Source organism: Polypterus senegalus, chromosome 9, assembly GCF_016835505.1.
Source record: "Polypterus senegalus isolate Bchr_013 chromosome 9, ASM1683550v1, whole genome shotgun sequence".
Classification (NCBI taxonomy): domain Eukaryota; kingdom Metazoa; phylum Chordata; class Cladistia; order Polypteriformes; family Polypteridae; genus Polypterus; species Polypterus senegalus.
Window position 1 is genome coordinate 156,140,985 of NC_053162.1, and position 16,932 is coordinate 156,157,916.

Genomic DNA, 16,932 nt, shown 5'->3' on the forward strand with positions numbered 1-16,932 from the left:
CTTCTCCATCACTTCCCCTACCTCTTCCGATCTTAAATCATTCTTGAGGCAGATTTAAGACTTAAGTTCCAGGTTAAGCGAAAAATGAAGGAAAATGTACAAAGTAATCGCAACACAAACACTGACTTAATCAGTTTTAACATGAAAATATGCAGAAGAAAGAAGAGAAGAAGCGAGACACTTGGGTGGAGAAAAGAAGAGGTGCTCAGGAAGCAGCCAGCACATCAACCTCTAAGCAAACGAATGATAAACGTACAGAGAAAGAGGATGAAAACTAGGAATGCTCAAGTCAAGTGTATTGCACCACTTCCACTTCCTCTCCTTGAACAGTGACTGGTCTCAGAGGCTCTTTGCCATGGTGGAAGTCAACCACCAGGTCTTTTGTCTTGCTGATCTTAAGCTGCAAGTTGTTGCCCCTACACAACAAGACCAAGTGCTACAAAACCTTCCTGTACTTCATTTCATTTCCATTATTAAATCAGCCTATGCTGAATGAGTCATCTGAAATTTTCTGTAGGTGTCCCACAGTATTGTAGAGTTTAAACATGAAGGAAGAAAGGGTAGTTCCTTGTGCTCCAGTATTACACAATGACACCTGCAATGATCAGTATACCATTTAGTTTCCTACTTTGTTTTTGATTTTTGTTTAAAAAAAAATGAAAGCTCAAATGAAATATGTTATTGAATGTAATGCAATGCAAGACGAAGAGCATGCCATGTGTTAAAATATTTCTATTTTAATATAAGAAGATTCAAATCATCAATAAGTGAACTCTGTTTTCTTTACCAGTGCATCGTTTATCATCCACTATGCTGAAGTCTGCCTCTAATGATCAGAAGCCCTAAATTTGAAAAAAAATATGAACAATCATTCCAACACAATGATACTAAGAGATATGATGCCTATAATTTCAAATTGTCTTTTTGTATCATTCAACAACTTGTATTAATCTCTTAATGCAGAACAGATGTTTTGAATTACAATAAATAAATTGATATTGTGTTTACAGAGTGCTATTAAACAGTCATTTAGTAAAGTGGTTTTAGAGATACAAATGTATATGTCAGAAACTGTTTCCCTCAAAGTTCAAAAGCATATGGTTTGTTTGTATGCAGGTATTTACATTAAAATGTGAATATGTATTTATGATGATTGTTCGCAAAAGATGTTTTGTTAGAGGAAATCCACTGAAATTTTCACCATATGCTCAGTCTTCATAATTGATTAATAAATGTAGTTTTAGTGACAGAAATTCAGTTCAATAACTGTTTGCATGAAAGGCTTGCAGCACCAGACTATTTACATCATGACTTGAAATATTTCCATAAAAATGCACAGGACTAGCGCCACCTTTTTAATGTACTGTATTAAGCAGGCATTATTAGCAAAGAAAAATAAAATTTTAACATGACCAGCCTGGGATTTTAATTTTTTTTTAATGAATACAGTGTTATTATTTTTATAGGTGTACTAGCAAAATACCCGCGCTTCGCAGCGGCGAAGTACTGCCTTAAAATTTTTATTAAGAAGAAAAGTAAACCTTTTTAAACTGAGGGAAAATATACCAATAATTATTTGTTAAGGATCTCTTTGTATGCCACGTTGTCAGTTCGGCCCTCTGGTTGTAATATGACCAAGCTGTGCGCTGAGCTTACTCTTGAGCATGCAACATACAGTTGGCCATGTGAAAAGCAATCTTGCCTCAAATCTCACAGCTTGGATTGCTGCTGTCATAATCGTTTTGAGTTTCATGGTTTGTTTCAATTACGTTAGTATTTTCAGGACTTGTTGTGTTGAAGTGACATTCGGCATCTGTCAAGCATTGTAAGCATACAACTGGTTTCATCGATAACTTCACATCCAGCTTTTGAGAGTTTAAACATTCATAAACATCAAAGTGTCCACTACTGAAATCGTCACCTGTGAATCTAAGATGTTTAAGAGGCATTGGCGGTTTTCCAAAGGTGTAAAATATTTGGCCATGTCGGTACACTGGAAAAAGCGACAACCGAACAGTTCAGCGGAAGCCATCAACTCACATGCAGAACCATAGGTGAAGGGCTTAAGCATTTCACTCTTCTAGTGCTCCTGTGTAGTATAATTATCTCCTGTACCGTCATCAGTCCACACCTTGAACCTGCCCCAGTCATTCAATACATAAGACACAATGTTCCTGATATCAAGAGTAAGCCTGATATGGCTGTGCAATATGTAATAAAGAGAATGGAAAAGGCAGACGCCATCTCTGGGCATGGAAACCACTCAGTAAGTGACAGTTCTTTGATCGATGGTGATCACCTCGATAGACATGTGAATGAGGGTACGGTTGGAACGATAAAGGAAATGGGTACCTGAACAATGTAAACTAAGTCTAAAATACCTATACAATAACTATAATCATAATAAACAAACAATAAAACAGTGGAAAAGCCATGGATTAAATAAATAGGCTGCGGTTATCAGCAGGGAGACGTGAATACCGTGGCGAAGCAAGGAAGGGAATGAAGAGACCATAGTGATGGACGGCCTTATATAGAAAGGCAGCCAACAATGTGGGAGACGTGGGGTTGGGGGACCCAATGCCGCCTCACACAGCAACTGAGCTGCAGGCTATGGATGTATATATGTACATAAGTAGGATTCAGTTAGCGTTGGGAACCCGCATACCAAATTTCTTGGGACCATAGGTAACAAAGACCATTGGAAAGTTCAATATGGCGGCCGACAGTGGCATCATACCATCGAAATAAGTACGTACATCGGTTTCGGTTAGCGCAGGGATGCCGCCTACCAAATTTCGTGAAGATGGGGCCAAAAATAAGAAAGTTTATCATGGTGGATGTTGTCGACCATTATGACCATTACGCGTAGAATTTCTAAATGAAACCTCCTTAACTTTTGTAAGTAAGCTGTAAGGAATGAGCCTGCCAAATTTCAGCCTTCTACCTACACGGGAAGTTGGAGAATTAGTGATGTTAGAAAGTTCAATATGGCAGCCGACAATGGCGTCATACCACTGAAATAAGTACGTACATCGGTTTCGGTTAGAGCAGGGAAGCCGCCTACCAAATTTCGTGAAGATGGAGCCATAAATAAGAAGGTTTAACATGGCGGACATTGTCAACTGTTATGACAGTTATGCGTAGACTTTCGAAATGAAGCCTGTTTAACTTTTGTAAGTTAGCTGTAAGGAATGAGCCTGCCAAATCTCAGCCTTCTACCTACACGGGAAGTTGGAGAATTAGTGATGAGTGAGTCAGTGAGGGCAACAAAACCGTTGGAAAGTTCAAAATGGCGGCGGACAGTGGCGTCATACCACTGAAATAAGTACGTACATCAGTTTCGGTTAGTACAGGGAAGCCGCCTACCAAATTTCGTGAAGATGGTGCCATAAATAAGAAAATTTAACATCGACCGTTATGACTATTACGCTTAGAATTTCGAAATGAAACCTGCTTAACTTTTGTAAGTACCTGTAAGGAATGAGCCTGCCAAATTTCAGCCTTCTACCTACATGGGAAGTTGGAGAATTAGTGATGAGTGAGTGAGTGAGTGAGTGAGTGAGTGAGTGAGTGAGTGAGTGAGTGAGTCAGTGAGTGAGTCAGTGAGTCAGTGAGGGCTTTGCCTTTTATTAGTATAGATTATCTTAGTCTTTCCTTCTACTTACCCTTTACCTGTTTTTTTCAATGGTAAGTGTATTTGTCAAGTTCATTATCGGGTTGGTCTACAGTTGCACTTAAGATGAGCACACACATAGATAGCTATACACATACACACAGACCCTAACTACAACCGTGCCCCATAAATGACACTCACACGATGATTAACCTTTATCACTTTAAACTACACAAGTGCTTTAGGAATAACTCAGCCTGTCACTCAGCTCTTCAAGGGACTTACTTATTATTGGCATGAGCAACATACGATGTTTTAATGATATCTTAGACCTAAATATTACTTTTGTTCTACAAGAAAACATTTAAACATACAAAGACTCAGCACTCTTGACTACAGGCCATTTATCAGCCAAGAATACCTTACTTTAAGTACTGTTCCCTACTACTGAGTGGAGCTCTCACTCGCAGCCTTAATAAATCTCGCAGCACAGAGGTAATGGCGAATTTCCGGCTGCACCAGGTGCTCAAAGAAATCTGACTTATTACTTCAATCACTCTATAGACATTAAGACAAAGCATAGAAAGTTAAAAGCAGCATGGTATTTATTACAGGAATAATAATAATACCATTGGAACAAAACAATAATAGAAAACAGAACTGATAGAAAAGTCTGGATATATATATATAGTCTTCAGAAAAAACTTATGAAAAAGTTACAGATGACAAGGAATCAGTGATGTCAAGGATGAATGTCCCAGGCGGCATTTGATTTAGCAATTGATGTTCATGAAAACATCTTGTTGTGTCTATAATAATGAGCTGTTGCAGCCTATTATTATGTACCCTTTTGTTAAAAGTACCTAAAATCTTGTCAATTCAGATTCATCCATCCATTATCCAACCCGCTATAACCCGGGTCACGGGGGTCTGCTGGAGCCAATCTCAGCCAACACAGGGCGCAAGGCAGGAAACAAACCCCGGGCACGGCGCCAGCCCACCACAGGGCATACACACACACACCCACACACCAAGCACACACTAGGGATAATTTAGAATCGCCAATGCACCTAACCTGCATGTCTTTGGACTGTGGGAGGAAACCCATGCAGACATGGGGAGAACATGCAAACTCCACGCAGGGAGGACCCGGGTCTCCTAACTGCAAGGCAGCAGCACTAACCACAGCCAATGTGCCACCCTGTCAATTCAGATTAAAATTTGTAATTTTTTAATACCACATAGTATCATAAATCATACCACATACACAGCAAACTGAAGCATAACAAATAGAGCATTGTACAAAATACAGTGACTAATCCTCCATAACTTGAACGTTTACTGTTTTATTTAAAAGACGGAAATATGCTTTCTTCCATCTTGGCATGCAACACCTGATATTTTTAATGAGTGGTAACTGTAGTTCTCTTACTTTAATATTTTGTACTATTAAAAGAATTAATAAAAATCCAGCTGATTTACTTGTTTATTGTAAGGCAGGTAGGTAAAAACTTTTCTTTGACATTTTACACAAGTAGTCTTTTCAGTTTAGTACTCTTTTCCTCCTTCATTTTCTTTCCCTTTGTCTATTTATCTTATTTTCACTGTACTTCAGAGTCTTTCTGCTACGCTTTCACAAACTTTTTAGTGAAGTTGGAGGTTGACTTTTATTTACAGGTTGCTGGGATAAATGGAGATGGAATTTAAACATCTGTATTCTTCGGTGTTATGTTGTTCTTTTCACTAGGGGAGAGAACAGACAAATATGTTAAGCTTCCAGTTAGAAACTCCTCCAATTCTGAGTTTTCTGCTAAAAACATTATCCCTAGGAAGGGGTCACTGGTTGCATTTCTGGCAGTTCACACAGATTATTCATAATAAATAACTCTGTTTGACAAACTGACAGACATGGGTATCAATCACAAGATGTGTTATGGGCTATTACATCTTCTTTTTTGACAGGAAGCAGGATTTGTAACTGAATGAGAACATCTCCAAGCCTCCGAGCATCAATATGAGTTTCATAAAAGGTCGAGTGTTATCCCACTTCTTTACTCGTTGTACATGAACGACTGCATTTTACATGCAGATTCAATAAGAACTGTCAAGTTTGCTAATAATGCCTTTCCAGTGGTTATCATCACAAATTATTCTAGGAATCGTCTGAAGTAACCAGTCGTGTAACCCAAATAATCTGGAATTTAAAGTCAAAAATATTAAATTAAAGATGGACTTTAAGTTTGGTAAAAAAAAATCACTTTTTCCTTTATACCTAAAGGGTCATGATGTAGAGGTGGTGAAGAATCTCCTGTTTCTAGAAACCACCATTCCCAGCATTTTAACATGACAGGTCAACATATCAATTTTTGGTCAAAAAAGTTCATCAGTCGCTGTTCTTTCTAGTTAAAATTAAGGAGGTTCATTGTGTCACGAGAAACAATGACAACTTTTTACAGGGTCTGTTATGGTGAGTGTTACAACCTTTACTATAACACTTTGGTAAGCGTTGGGAACCCGCATACCAAATTTCTTGGGACCATAGGTAACAAAGACCATTGGAAAGTTCAATATGGCGGCCGACAGTGGCATCATACCATCGAAATAAGTACGTACATCGGTTTCGGTTAGTGCAGGGATGCCGCCTACCAAATTTCGTGAAGATGGGGCCAAAAATAAGAAAGTTTATCATGGTGGATGTTGTCGACCATTATGACCATTACGCGTAGAATTTCTAAATGAAACCTCCTTAACTTTTGTAAGTAAGCTGTAAGGAATGAGCCTGCCAAATTTCAGCCTTCTACCTACACGGGAAGTTGGAGAATTAGTGATGTTAGAAAGTTCAATATGGCAGCCGACAATGGCGTCATACCACTGAAATAAGTACGTACATCGGTATCGGTTAGCGCAGGGAAGCCGCCTACCAAATTTTGTGAAGATGGGGCCATAAATAAGAAGGTTTAACATGGTGGACATTGTCAACCGTTATGACAGTTATGCGTAGAATTTCGAAATGAAGCCTGTTTAACTATTGTAAGTTGGCTGTAAGGAATGAGCCTGCCAAATGTCAGCCTTCTACCTACACGGGAAGTTGGAGAATTAGTGATGAGTGAGTCAGTGAGGGCAACAAAGACCGTTGGAAAGTTCAAAATGGCGGCGGACAGTGGCGTCATACCACTGAAATAAGTACGTACATCAGTTTCGGTTAGTACAGGGAAGCCGCCTACCAAATTTCGTGAAGATGGTGCCATAAATAAGAAAATTTAACATGGCGGACGTTGTCGACCGTTATGACTATTACGCTTAGAATTTCGAAATGAAACCTGCTTAACTTTTGTAAGTACCTGTAAGGAATGAGCCTGCCATGCAACATAACCCTCTGGATGAGTCCTGGTTAGATGTAGAACAGACACTTTGCAATACTATAGAGCTTTCGGACCTACCGTTTATTAGCTCAAAAATAAGAAAGCATGAAAGCTTTAAAAGTATTAATATCAGTACCTCACTGACAGCATGGTGGGAATATCTAAAAATGACGGAGTCTTCACTAATTCCATGCAGACACACACCCATCTGGAATAATCCTGACATATTGCAAAACAATAAAATGATGAACCTCCCATACTGGAAAAGTAAAGGAATTCTATACATGGAACACATAGTTGAAGGATTGGATTTCATTCCATTTAACAGAATAGTCTCCCAATTTGGGATAGACAAGAATAGATTTTTAGAATATCTCCAAATTAAATCAGTAGTTAAAGAAAAATTTAATCTTAAAGTAGAATTACAAACACCATCAAGGGTATTAGACTTCTGTAATCTCAAACACCCCAAATTACTGTCTAAAGTATATAAAACATTGACCAAAATAGATGATACAATAGCAATTCCTATAGGCAAATGGGAGGAGGATCTATTAGTTAGCTTTGATCAGACTTTCTGGTCCCAAACCTGTTTAAAAACTTTTAAAACGATCAGAAACCCCAATTTACAACTAATTCAATACAAAATTCTACACAGAGTACACTATACAGGTCATCGGATGTTCAGGATGGGATTTGTGCCATCTGACACCTGCACACACTGCACAGACAACATTCCTGACAGTTATATCCACGCACTGTGGTCATGTCCACCTGTTCAGGATTCTGGTATAGAGTATGTGAAGACCTGTCAAAGTGTCTGAAATGTGATATCCCAACTTCCCCCTCATTTTGCTTGCTGGGGAACCTAGAGGATGTCCCGATTGAAACAAATTTGGTTCACGTGGTTCTCACTGCCATATGCATCGCTAAGAAAACTATCCTCATAAACTGGAAAACAAAGATAATCTTTGCATTAACCAGTATAGAAATCTTTTATTGGATCATATTACACTTGAGACAGCCTCTGCCTCCACTTCAAATCAATCTCTCTGGGCTCCTTTGATCGGTTCCATCACATAGCGATGATGGAGGGTCATTGATATGGTCCTGCGGGATGCTGTGGTTGATGTGGTGGAGAGTCTGAGCTTGGAGTATCTGGAGGATCCCTGGGGTGGGTTCACTGGGGGGGTCTTGGGCTGGGGGCTGCTGCCCGACTCTGGTGGTGCTTGGGTTACCTCCGGGGGTGGGCTTCTGGTGGTTGTGTGTAGGGCCTTAGGGGGGTCTTGACGGTGGCTGCGGTCGCTGCCTAGTGGCGCAATGCCCCTGGGTTGGTCTGGGTGTGGGCCTGGTGGCTTAGGGTTTGGGGCGGCCGTCCCGGATGGGGATATGGGTGGGGCCTTGGGGATTGGGTCCTGGCATGTACGCTGCGGGAAGAGGCCGGAACGTGCGGCAGTTCCACCATGGGGGAGGGGGATGTCCGGGAGGGGGAGGATCCAGCTTTATCCTGGGTGTCTTATGTCTTACTTAATCTGAATGTTGAGTAAATGTGGGGATGGGAGTAAATATTCTGCTGGGGTGGTGTGGGTTGGTGGCCTCAGACTCCGTGGGGCTCTGTGATGCTGCTGCTTGGGCCATGGCTAGATAGGCTGGGGCCTCCGTGCCCGGTGGATTTTGGGAACGGAGGTGCCTATTGGGGCCAGTAGGGGAGCTGGCTCCCTGGAGGGCTCAGGCCCCTCAGCCGTTCCTCCCCATCCTCAGACATTTCCTCCTCCTGCTCCTTCACATCATCACACAAACATGCACATAGGGCCTTGGGGTGTGGGTAAGTCAGGGGTGCGGGTATGGATCCCGTTCCGCAGTCCTGTGGCAGCCTACACCCCAATTTTATTTGCACATTAAACACTTCCACAAAAAACATTCCACACAAATGCACACTTAGGGCCTTGGGAGTGGGCACACTCAACGGCATCCGGTGGGGGGAAATTTCAGCCTCACTCCGAGTGCCGGTGTCCACTTCCAATTTTAAACTGCACCTAGTCACGGAGAGTTTTGGGGGGGAGGTGGGGCTGTGTGTTGGCATCAGCTGGTGTAGGCCACATGGTGCCGGCACTGCCTGCGCCCCCCCAACCACAAAATGCACCTTATCAGCACACACCAACACTACATTAGAGCAGGCGGAGGGAGACTAGAGGTCTTATCACACTCTGTTCTCAGTTAGCTGCCGGGGCTGGAGGCTAGGAGTGGGAGCTGGCCGTCTGCCTGTGGTCTGGAGTGGTGGGTTGCTTTGCTCTACGTTGGATGGGGTGCCTGCTCACTATTACCCCTGCGAACGGGCTAACTCTGACGTCCAGGAATGGCTGTACCTCAGGTACGGCAGCACCGGGACCAGAGTTAGGTAGGGTGTGTGTGGGGAGTGTGAATGGGTGTCTGGCGTACATCCTTGTAAGTCTTGGGTTGTATGTGTATGTGAGAGCATGAGGGAGGGAGTGTATGACTGTGTTTGTGTGTGACTGTATATGTCAGGTGGGGTTTTGGACTCCTCCCCTCTCCTGGGACATCTGGCAATACTACAACATCTTTGCCTACCCTCCCCCTGCCTTAAGCATCTGTCTGGTCGCTCCCGGTGGCTGCCTGGTGGGATCTGGTTCCCTGGGCTCTGTTGGATCCTCGGCGGGGTGGGTCGCCCTCGGGTCCCGGGCTGCTGGGTTCCGGGCCCGGCCGACTCGGGGGAGAGCGGCTGCGGGCGGGCCTGAGGGCTTGCCGTTGATATCTCCGGGACTCTGCCGGCTGCTGGTTGTGACCCCGGGTGATCCTCTGCGCCTCGGGTGGGGGTTGGGGCTTCTCTGGTGACGGCCTCCCTGGGGTCTCCGCGCTCTGGGGTGACCTCTGGATCTCTGGGCTTGGAACTCCCTCCATCTTCCGCACGTTTTGGGGGCAGGTCTGTGGCCCTTCACACTCACTATTGGATGCTCCTATAGAGAAACCTTACACATACAAGCGTGCGTACACACACAGGTGCTCACATGGTGATTTCATAAGTATGACTTGGACATCTTCAGCACATGATCTAAGGTTGTGGTGGCCTTAAATGCCTCAGTAATAATTACTGTATGATTGTCAGCAAACATTTTACTTTTATATATCTTCATGTAGCTGATGCAGCAATGTTTTTGTCTTGTGGTTTGTTTGTTTCCCCCTCTCTTTCTGCAGGTCTAGAAGCGGATTCTGGTTCATTTATTGTTTATTCTATACGAACCCCCCCCCTCCCCCTTTACCTCCATCTCTTCCTTCTCTCTCTTCTTTTCTTTCACTTTTGTCTCCGTGTCCGGTTCGAATCTTAAAACATCTAAAAATATTTTTAATAAAGTTTTGGTATCAGGCGTGACGTCAGCAGAAGCTGTAACGCTCCACCTGAGAGAAAAACTGTAAGGCTAGTCGCCAGCATTCAGACATCAATTCTGATTGCTTCACAGCCGAACAGGACACGGTAAAAAAAAAAAAAAAAGGAATGAGCCTGCCAAATTTCAGCCTTCTACCTACACGGGAAGTTGGAGAATTAGTGATGAGTGAGTGAGTGAGTGAGTGAGTCAGTGAGTCAGTGAGTCAGTGAGTCAGTGAGGGCTTTGCCTTTTATTAGTATAGATTATCTTAGTCTTTCCTTCTACTTACCCTTTACCTGTTTTTTTCAATGGTAAGTGTATTTGTCAAGTTCATTATTGGGTTGGTCTACAGTTGCACTTAAGATGAGTACACACATAGATAGCTATACACATACACACAGTTGGAGAATTAGTGATGTTAGAAAGTTCAATATGGCAGCCGACAATGGCGTCATACCACTGAAATAAGTACGTACATCGGTTTCGGTTAGAGCAGGGAAGCCACCTACCAAATTTCGTGAAGATGGAGCCATAAATAAGAAGGTTTAACATGGCGGACATTGTCAACTGTTATGACAGTTATGCGTAGACATTCGAAATGAAGCCTGTTTAACTTTTGTAAGTTAGCTGTAAGGAATGAGCCTGCCAAATCTCAGCCTTCTACCTACACGGGAAGTTGGAGAATTAGTGATGAGTGAGTCAGTGAGGGCAACAAAACCGTTGGAAAGTTCAAAATGGCGGCGGACAGTGGCGTCATACCACTGAAATAAGTACGTACATCAGTTTCGGTTAGTACAGGGAAGCCGCCTACCAAATTTCGTGAAGATGGTGCCATAAATAAGAAAATTTAACATCGACCGTTATGACTATTACGCTTAGAATTTCGAAATGAAACCTGCTTAACTTTTGTAAGTACCTGTAAGGAATGAGCCTGCCAAATTTCAGCCTTCTACCTACATGGGAAGTTGGAGAATTAGTGATGAGTGAGTGAGTGAGTGAGTGAGTGAGTGAGTGAGTGAGTGAGTGAGTGAGTGAGTCAGTGAGTCAGTGAGGGCTTTGCCTTTTATTAGTATAGATTATCTTAGTCTTTCCTTCTACTTACCCTTTACCTGTTTTTTTCAATGGTAAGTGTATTTGTCAAGTTCATTATCGGGTTGGTCTACAGTTGCACTTAAGATGAGCACACACATAGATAGCTATACACATACACACAGACCCTAACTACAACCGTGCCCCATGAATGACACACACACGATGATTAACCTTTATCACTTTAAACTACACAAGTGCTTTAGGAATAACTCAGCCTGTCACTCAGCTCTTCAAGAGACTTACTTATTATTGGCATGAGCAACATACGATGTTTTAATGATATCTTAGACCTAAATATTACTTTTGTTCTACAAGAAAACATTTAAACATACAAAGACTCAGCACTCTTGACTACAGGCCATTTATCAGCCAAGAATACCTTACTTTAAGTACTGTTCCCTACTACTGAGTGGAGCTCTCACTCGCAGCCTTAATAAATCTCGCAGCACAGAGGTAATGGCGAATTTCCGGCTGCACCAGGTGCTCAAAGAAATCTGACTTATTACTTCAATCACTCTATAGACATTAAGACAAAGCATAGAAAGTTAAAAGCAGCATGGTATTTATTACAGGAATAATAATAATACCATTGGAACAAAACAATAGAAAATAGAAAACAGAACTGATAGAAAAGTCTGAATATATATATAGTCTTCAGAAAAAACTTATGAAAAAGTTACAGATGACAAGGAATCAGTGATGTCAAGGATGAATGTCCCAGGCGGCATTTAATTTAGCAATTGATGTTCATGAAAACATCTTGTTGTGTCTATAATAATGAGCTGTTGCAGCCTATTATTATGTACCCTTTTGTTAAAAGTACCTAAAATCTTGTCAATTCAGATTCATCCATCCATTATCCAACCCGCTATAACCCGGGTCACGGGGGTCTGCTGGAGCCAATCCCAGCCAACACAGGGCGCAAGGCAGGAAACAAACCCCGGGCACGGCGCCAGCCCACCACAGGGCATACACACACACACCCACACACCAAGCACACACTAGGGATAATTTAGAATCGCCAATGCACCTAACCTGCATGTCTTTGGACTGTGGGAGGAAACCCATGCAGACATGGGGAGAACATGCAAACTCCACGCAGGGAGGACCCGGGTCTCCTAACTGCAAGGCAGCAGCACTACCCACTGCGCCAATGTGCCACCCTGTCAATTCAGATTAAAATTTGTAATTTTTTAATACCACATAGTATCATAAATCATACCACATACACAGCAAACTGAAGCATAACAAATAGAGCTTTGTACAAAATACAGTGACTAATCCTCCATAACTTGAACGTTTACTGTTTTATTTAAAAGACGGAAATATGCTTTCTTCCATCTTGGCATGCAACACCTGATATTTTTAATGAGTGGTAACTGTAGTTCTCTTACTTTAATATTTTGTACTATTAAAAGAATTAATAAAAATCCAGCTGATTTACTTGTTTATTGTAAGGCAGGTAGGTAAAAACTTTTCTTTGACATTTTACACAGGTAGTCTTTTCAGTTTAGTACTCTTTTCCTCCTTCATTTTCTTTCCCTTTGTCTATTTATCTTATTTTCACTGTACTTCAGAGTCTTTCTACTGCGCTTTCACAAACTTTTTAGTGAAGTTGGAGGTTGACTTTTATTTACAGGTTGCTGGGATAAATGGAGATGGAATTTAAACATCTGTATTCTTCGGTGTTATGTTGTTCTTTTCACTAGGGGAGAGAACAGACAAATATGTTAAGCTTCCAGTTAGAAACTCCTCCAATTCTGAGTTTTCTGCTAAAAACATTATCCCTAGGAAGGGGTCACTGGTTTTATTTCTGGCAGTTCACACAGATTATTCATAATAAATAACTCTGTTTGACAAACTGACAGACATGGGTATCAATCACAAGATGTGTTATGGGCTATTACATCTTCTTTTTTGACAGGAAGCAGGATTTGTAACTGAATGAGAACATCTCCAAGCCTCCGAGTATCAATATGAGTTTCATAAAAGGTCGAGTGTTATCCCACTTCTTTACTCGTTGTACATGAACGACTGCATTTTACATGCAGATTCAATAAGAACTGTCAAGTTTGCTAATAATGCCTTTCCAGTGGTTATCATCACAAATTATTCTAGGAATCGTCTGAAGTAACCAGTCATGTAACCCAAATAATCTGGAATTTAAAGTCAAAAATATTAAATTAAAGATGGACTTTAAGTTTGGTAAAAAAAGTCACTTTTTCCTTTATACCTAAAGGGTCATGTTGTAGAGGTGGTGAAGAATCTCCTGTTTCTAGAAACCACCATTCCTAGCATTTTAACATGACAGGTCAACATATCAATTTTTGGTCAAAAAAGTTCATCAGTCGCTGTTCTTTCTAGTTAAAATTAAGGAGGTTCATTGTGTCACGAGAAACAATGACAACTTTTTACAGGGTCTGTTATGGTGAGTGTTACAACCTTTACTATAACACTTTGGTAAGGCAATATCTCTGGTATCGCAATCTCTCTGTCTAAGATTGCAAGAAGCCAGAAAGAAAATGTTGTTTACCTCACCAGAAATCTTTGGTTGTCATATGCCAGCTATAGATTCCAGACTGAAAGAGAAAGCCATTTAGACTTTATTAGATAGTTTACTTCCTGCCCACCCTCTCTTCATTCTTTATTATACTGGTAACCAACTTACGTCCGTAATGGAGGTGCATATGACATTAGTTACCTTGATATTCAGAAAGCTTCTAGTAAGGTACTATATGAATGATTAGCAATCAAACTAAAAGAAGTGGGAATTGAGGTGTGTAGCAGGTTTAGAATTGACTCAGATTTAAAATGAAAAGAGGTTATGGTGAGGGGAAACTTTTACTGAATTAGGAGATGTTAAAGGTGGTGTCCCTCAGTGTTCAGTGCTTTTTTAATGTACAGTACATAAATTTGGACAAGGATATAATCAATAAGCTCCTTACATTTGCTGATGATAACCAAACTAAGTGGAGGTGCAGATCATGTAGAATTAGTTGAATTATGGGGATTTGAATAATATACAAGCTGGGGCAGATTTGTGACAGATAATATGCTATGTAAAGTATTGCTGTACATATAGGAAGTGGAAATGTTAGACTTGAATACACAGTAGGAAGTTTGAGAATTGAAAGTACCTCTCATAAGAAGGTCCTAGGAACTATAGTTGAGTCAATACTATTTATATCAAAACAGTGGACAGAAGCAATCAAGAAGGCTAAGAGAATATTAGGATAAATAGCACAATATGTAAAGTACAAGTCAAAGAAGGTTATGCTTAAGTTACATAACACACTGGCAAGGTCTCACCTGGAGTACTGTGTGCAGTTTTGGTCTTTGTACTACAGCAATAACATACTGTAGCATAGCTACAGACTATCCTGTGGTAATGTGCCTAGCCGGGCATCACCAAGGCAAATGGAAAATAATCTTTTAAGTATATCTGAAGTAAAGGAAAGTCAAAAAAAGCAGAAAAGAGAAAGGCACTTACTTTTTTGTTCAGAAATAGTGAGTGCAGGAAGATCCTTTCCTTAGCATTTTAGTGTCACTTCATTGGGCTGATGCAGTGAAACACTGGTGGCTCCTGTGGTGTTATGGAGGCTTATGTAGCTTCACATGGTGCTCTGTTTCAATGCTAGCGACTCGTAGCCACCCGTTGCTGTAGAAAGAAAAAGTTGCAGAGCATTTAATTTAGTCTACCACAGAAACTGCAAGGAAACCCAAAGGTTAACCTAAGCAGAGATTTCGGAAGAGGGGTATTTACTTACCTTTAGTTTGGATTCGAAGAGTACCCAAGCCAAAAGCCCCTGAGTGCTCGCATGTACACGAGAGGCTGCAATGAAGTAAATAGAGGCTTTGCACAGGCGTGACGTTGAAGCACAGTGTGGATGTGCTCACATCATCAGGGTTTGGCTGTGCATCATGTTTGGTTGGAAAAAAACAGAACAACGCTGAGTATAAAAGGCACTTCCTGTCTGCAGGAGTTGTCTTTCCACAGAGTTGCAGTGGTGAGTTTTTGGTGTAGCTTAGCTCTTAAAGCACACCAAGCAAAAAGTCTTTTGCCTATTTTTTTTTTATATATATATTTTCCAGGTATCTACTAGTTTATAGTTTTTGTTTGGCAGAGATATTTATATATCGTATAAGTCAGTTCTTGAAACCTGAAAAATCGATCATAAAAATCCGATCCTGACTTACACGCCCGTTCAAAAATGAGGCACTTACATTTTTTTTACATCTTCTTGTTTCCTCCAATCTCACACCAGTTTCTCAGACACATCGAATTTTGTTGCAGCAGCACAGTTACCAATTTCTTTTGCCACTTCAACGACGTTTAATTTAAAACCAGCTTCATATTTTCTTCTGATCGAACGCTCCATCATAGATAAGGGATGCTCTTACGATAAAGGTGTATGAGGGTGTGAGATACAAACAACACACAACTGTGCAATTGTCAATTCGGAATAGTTTGGGTATTACTGTGTGGTCACTTAGGCATAATACATAGAAAAAAAAGGCAGTGTGCTCCATGGTTACTTTCTCAGGTGGGCGTTAGCATATCACAATCTCTTGGACTAATAGCTTGAGTTTTCCACATTCAACTTATACGACTGACATTATAAATTACCAGAAATCATACAGTAAAATCAAGCCCCGACTTATCCACAGGAGAGCTTAAATGCAAGTATATACGGTAGTTTGGGTTGGGTTTAGGTGCAATTTTGTATGCAGTATACCATTATTTTGTATTCATTCATAAATATTTTGTGGATTACACTTTTTATTTTAGTACTGTGTTATTGTGGAGTATCTTTTTTTATTGAAAAAGACTGCCATTTTTTCATGTATATACATTTATTTTCCCTGTTTGTTTTTCTCTTGGGACTTGCCACAGTAACTGTATGTATTGTATATTTCCATTATTTTTGGCAGATTGATTCTTTATGTGTCTTGTGTGTCATTTGCGATGTGAACTGTATAAAAAGCCCTTATGACACTATTTAAATAAAAAAAACACTTTTGATTTTGAAACCCAACCTTTTTGTGTCTGTCCCTTCCTGATAAGTCCCAGTGTGGAGTCTGATGCCCTCTTTCCCACTACACAACCAGTGGACTGAAACAAGGCTGATTCTGGGACTAAGAGGTGTGAGCTGTGAGTTGACATTGAAGAAGTTTAAAGAAATGGAGATAAAGGGGTGACATGATCAAAGTGTTTAAAATTACTGTATAAAAGGGATTGGTAAAGTGGATCCTGCTGTTACTTTAAAGTAAATTCTTTAACAAGAAGAAGGGGACAAGATGAGACTCATGTTAAGCACAAATGTTAGAACATTGTTCATGCAAAGAACCATAGGCACATGGAATAAATTACCAAATAGTGTTGTAGAGAGTAGGACTTTAGGGACCTTCAGAACTCTGCATACTGTTATTTCAGACACTAGGTAAATAAGATGCATGAACTTGTTGGGTGGCGTAATCT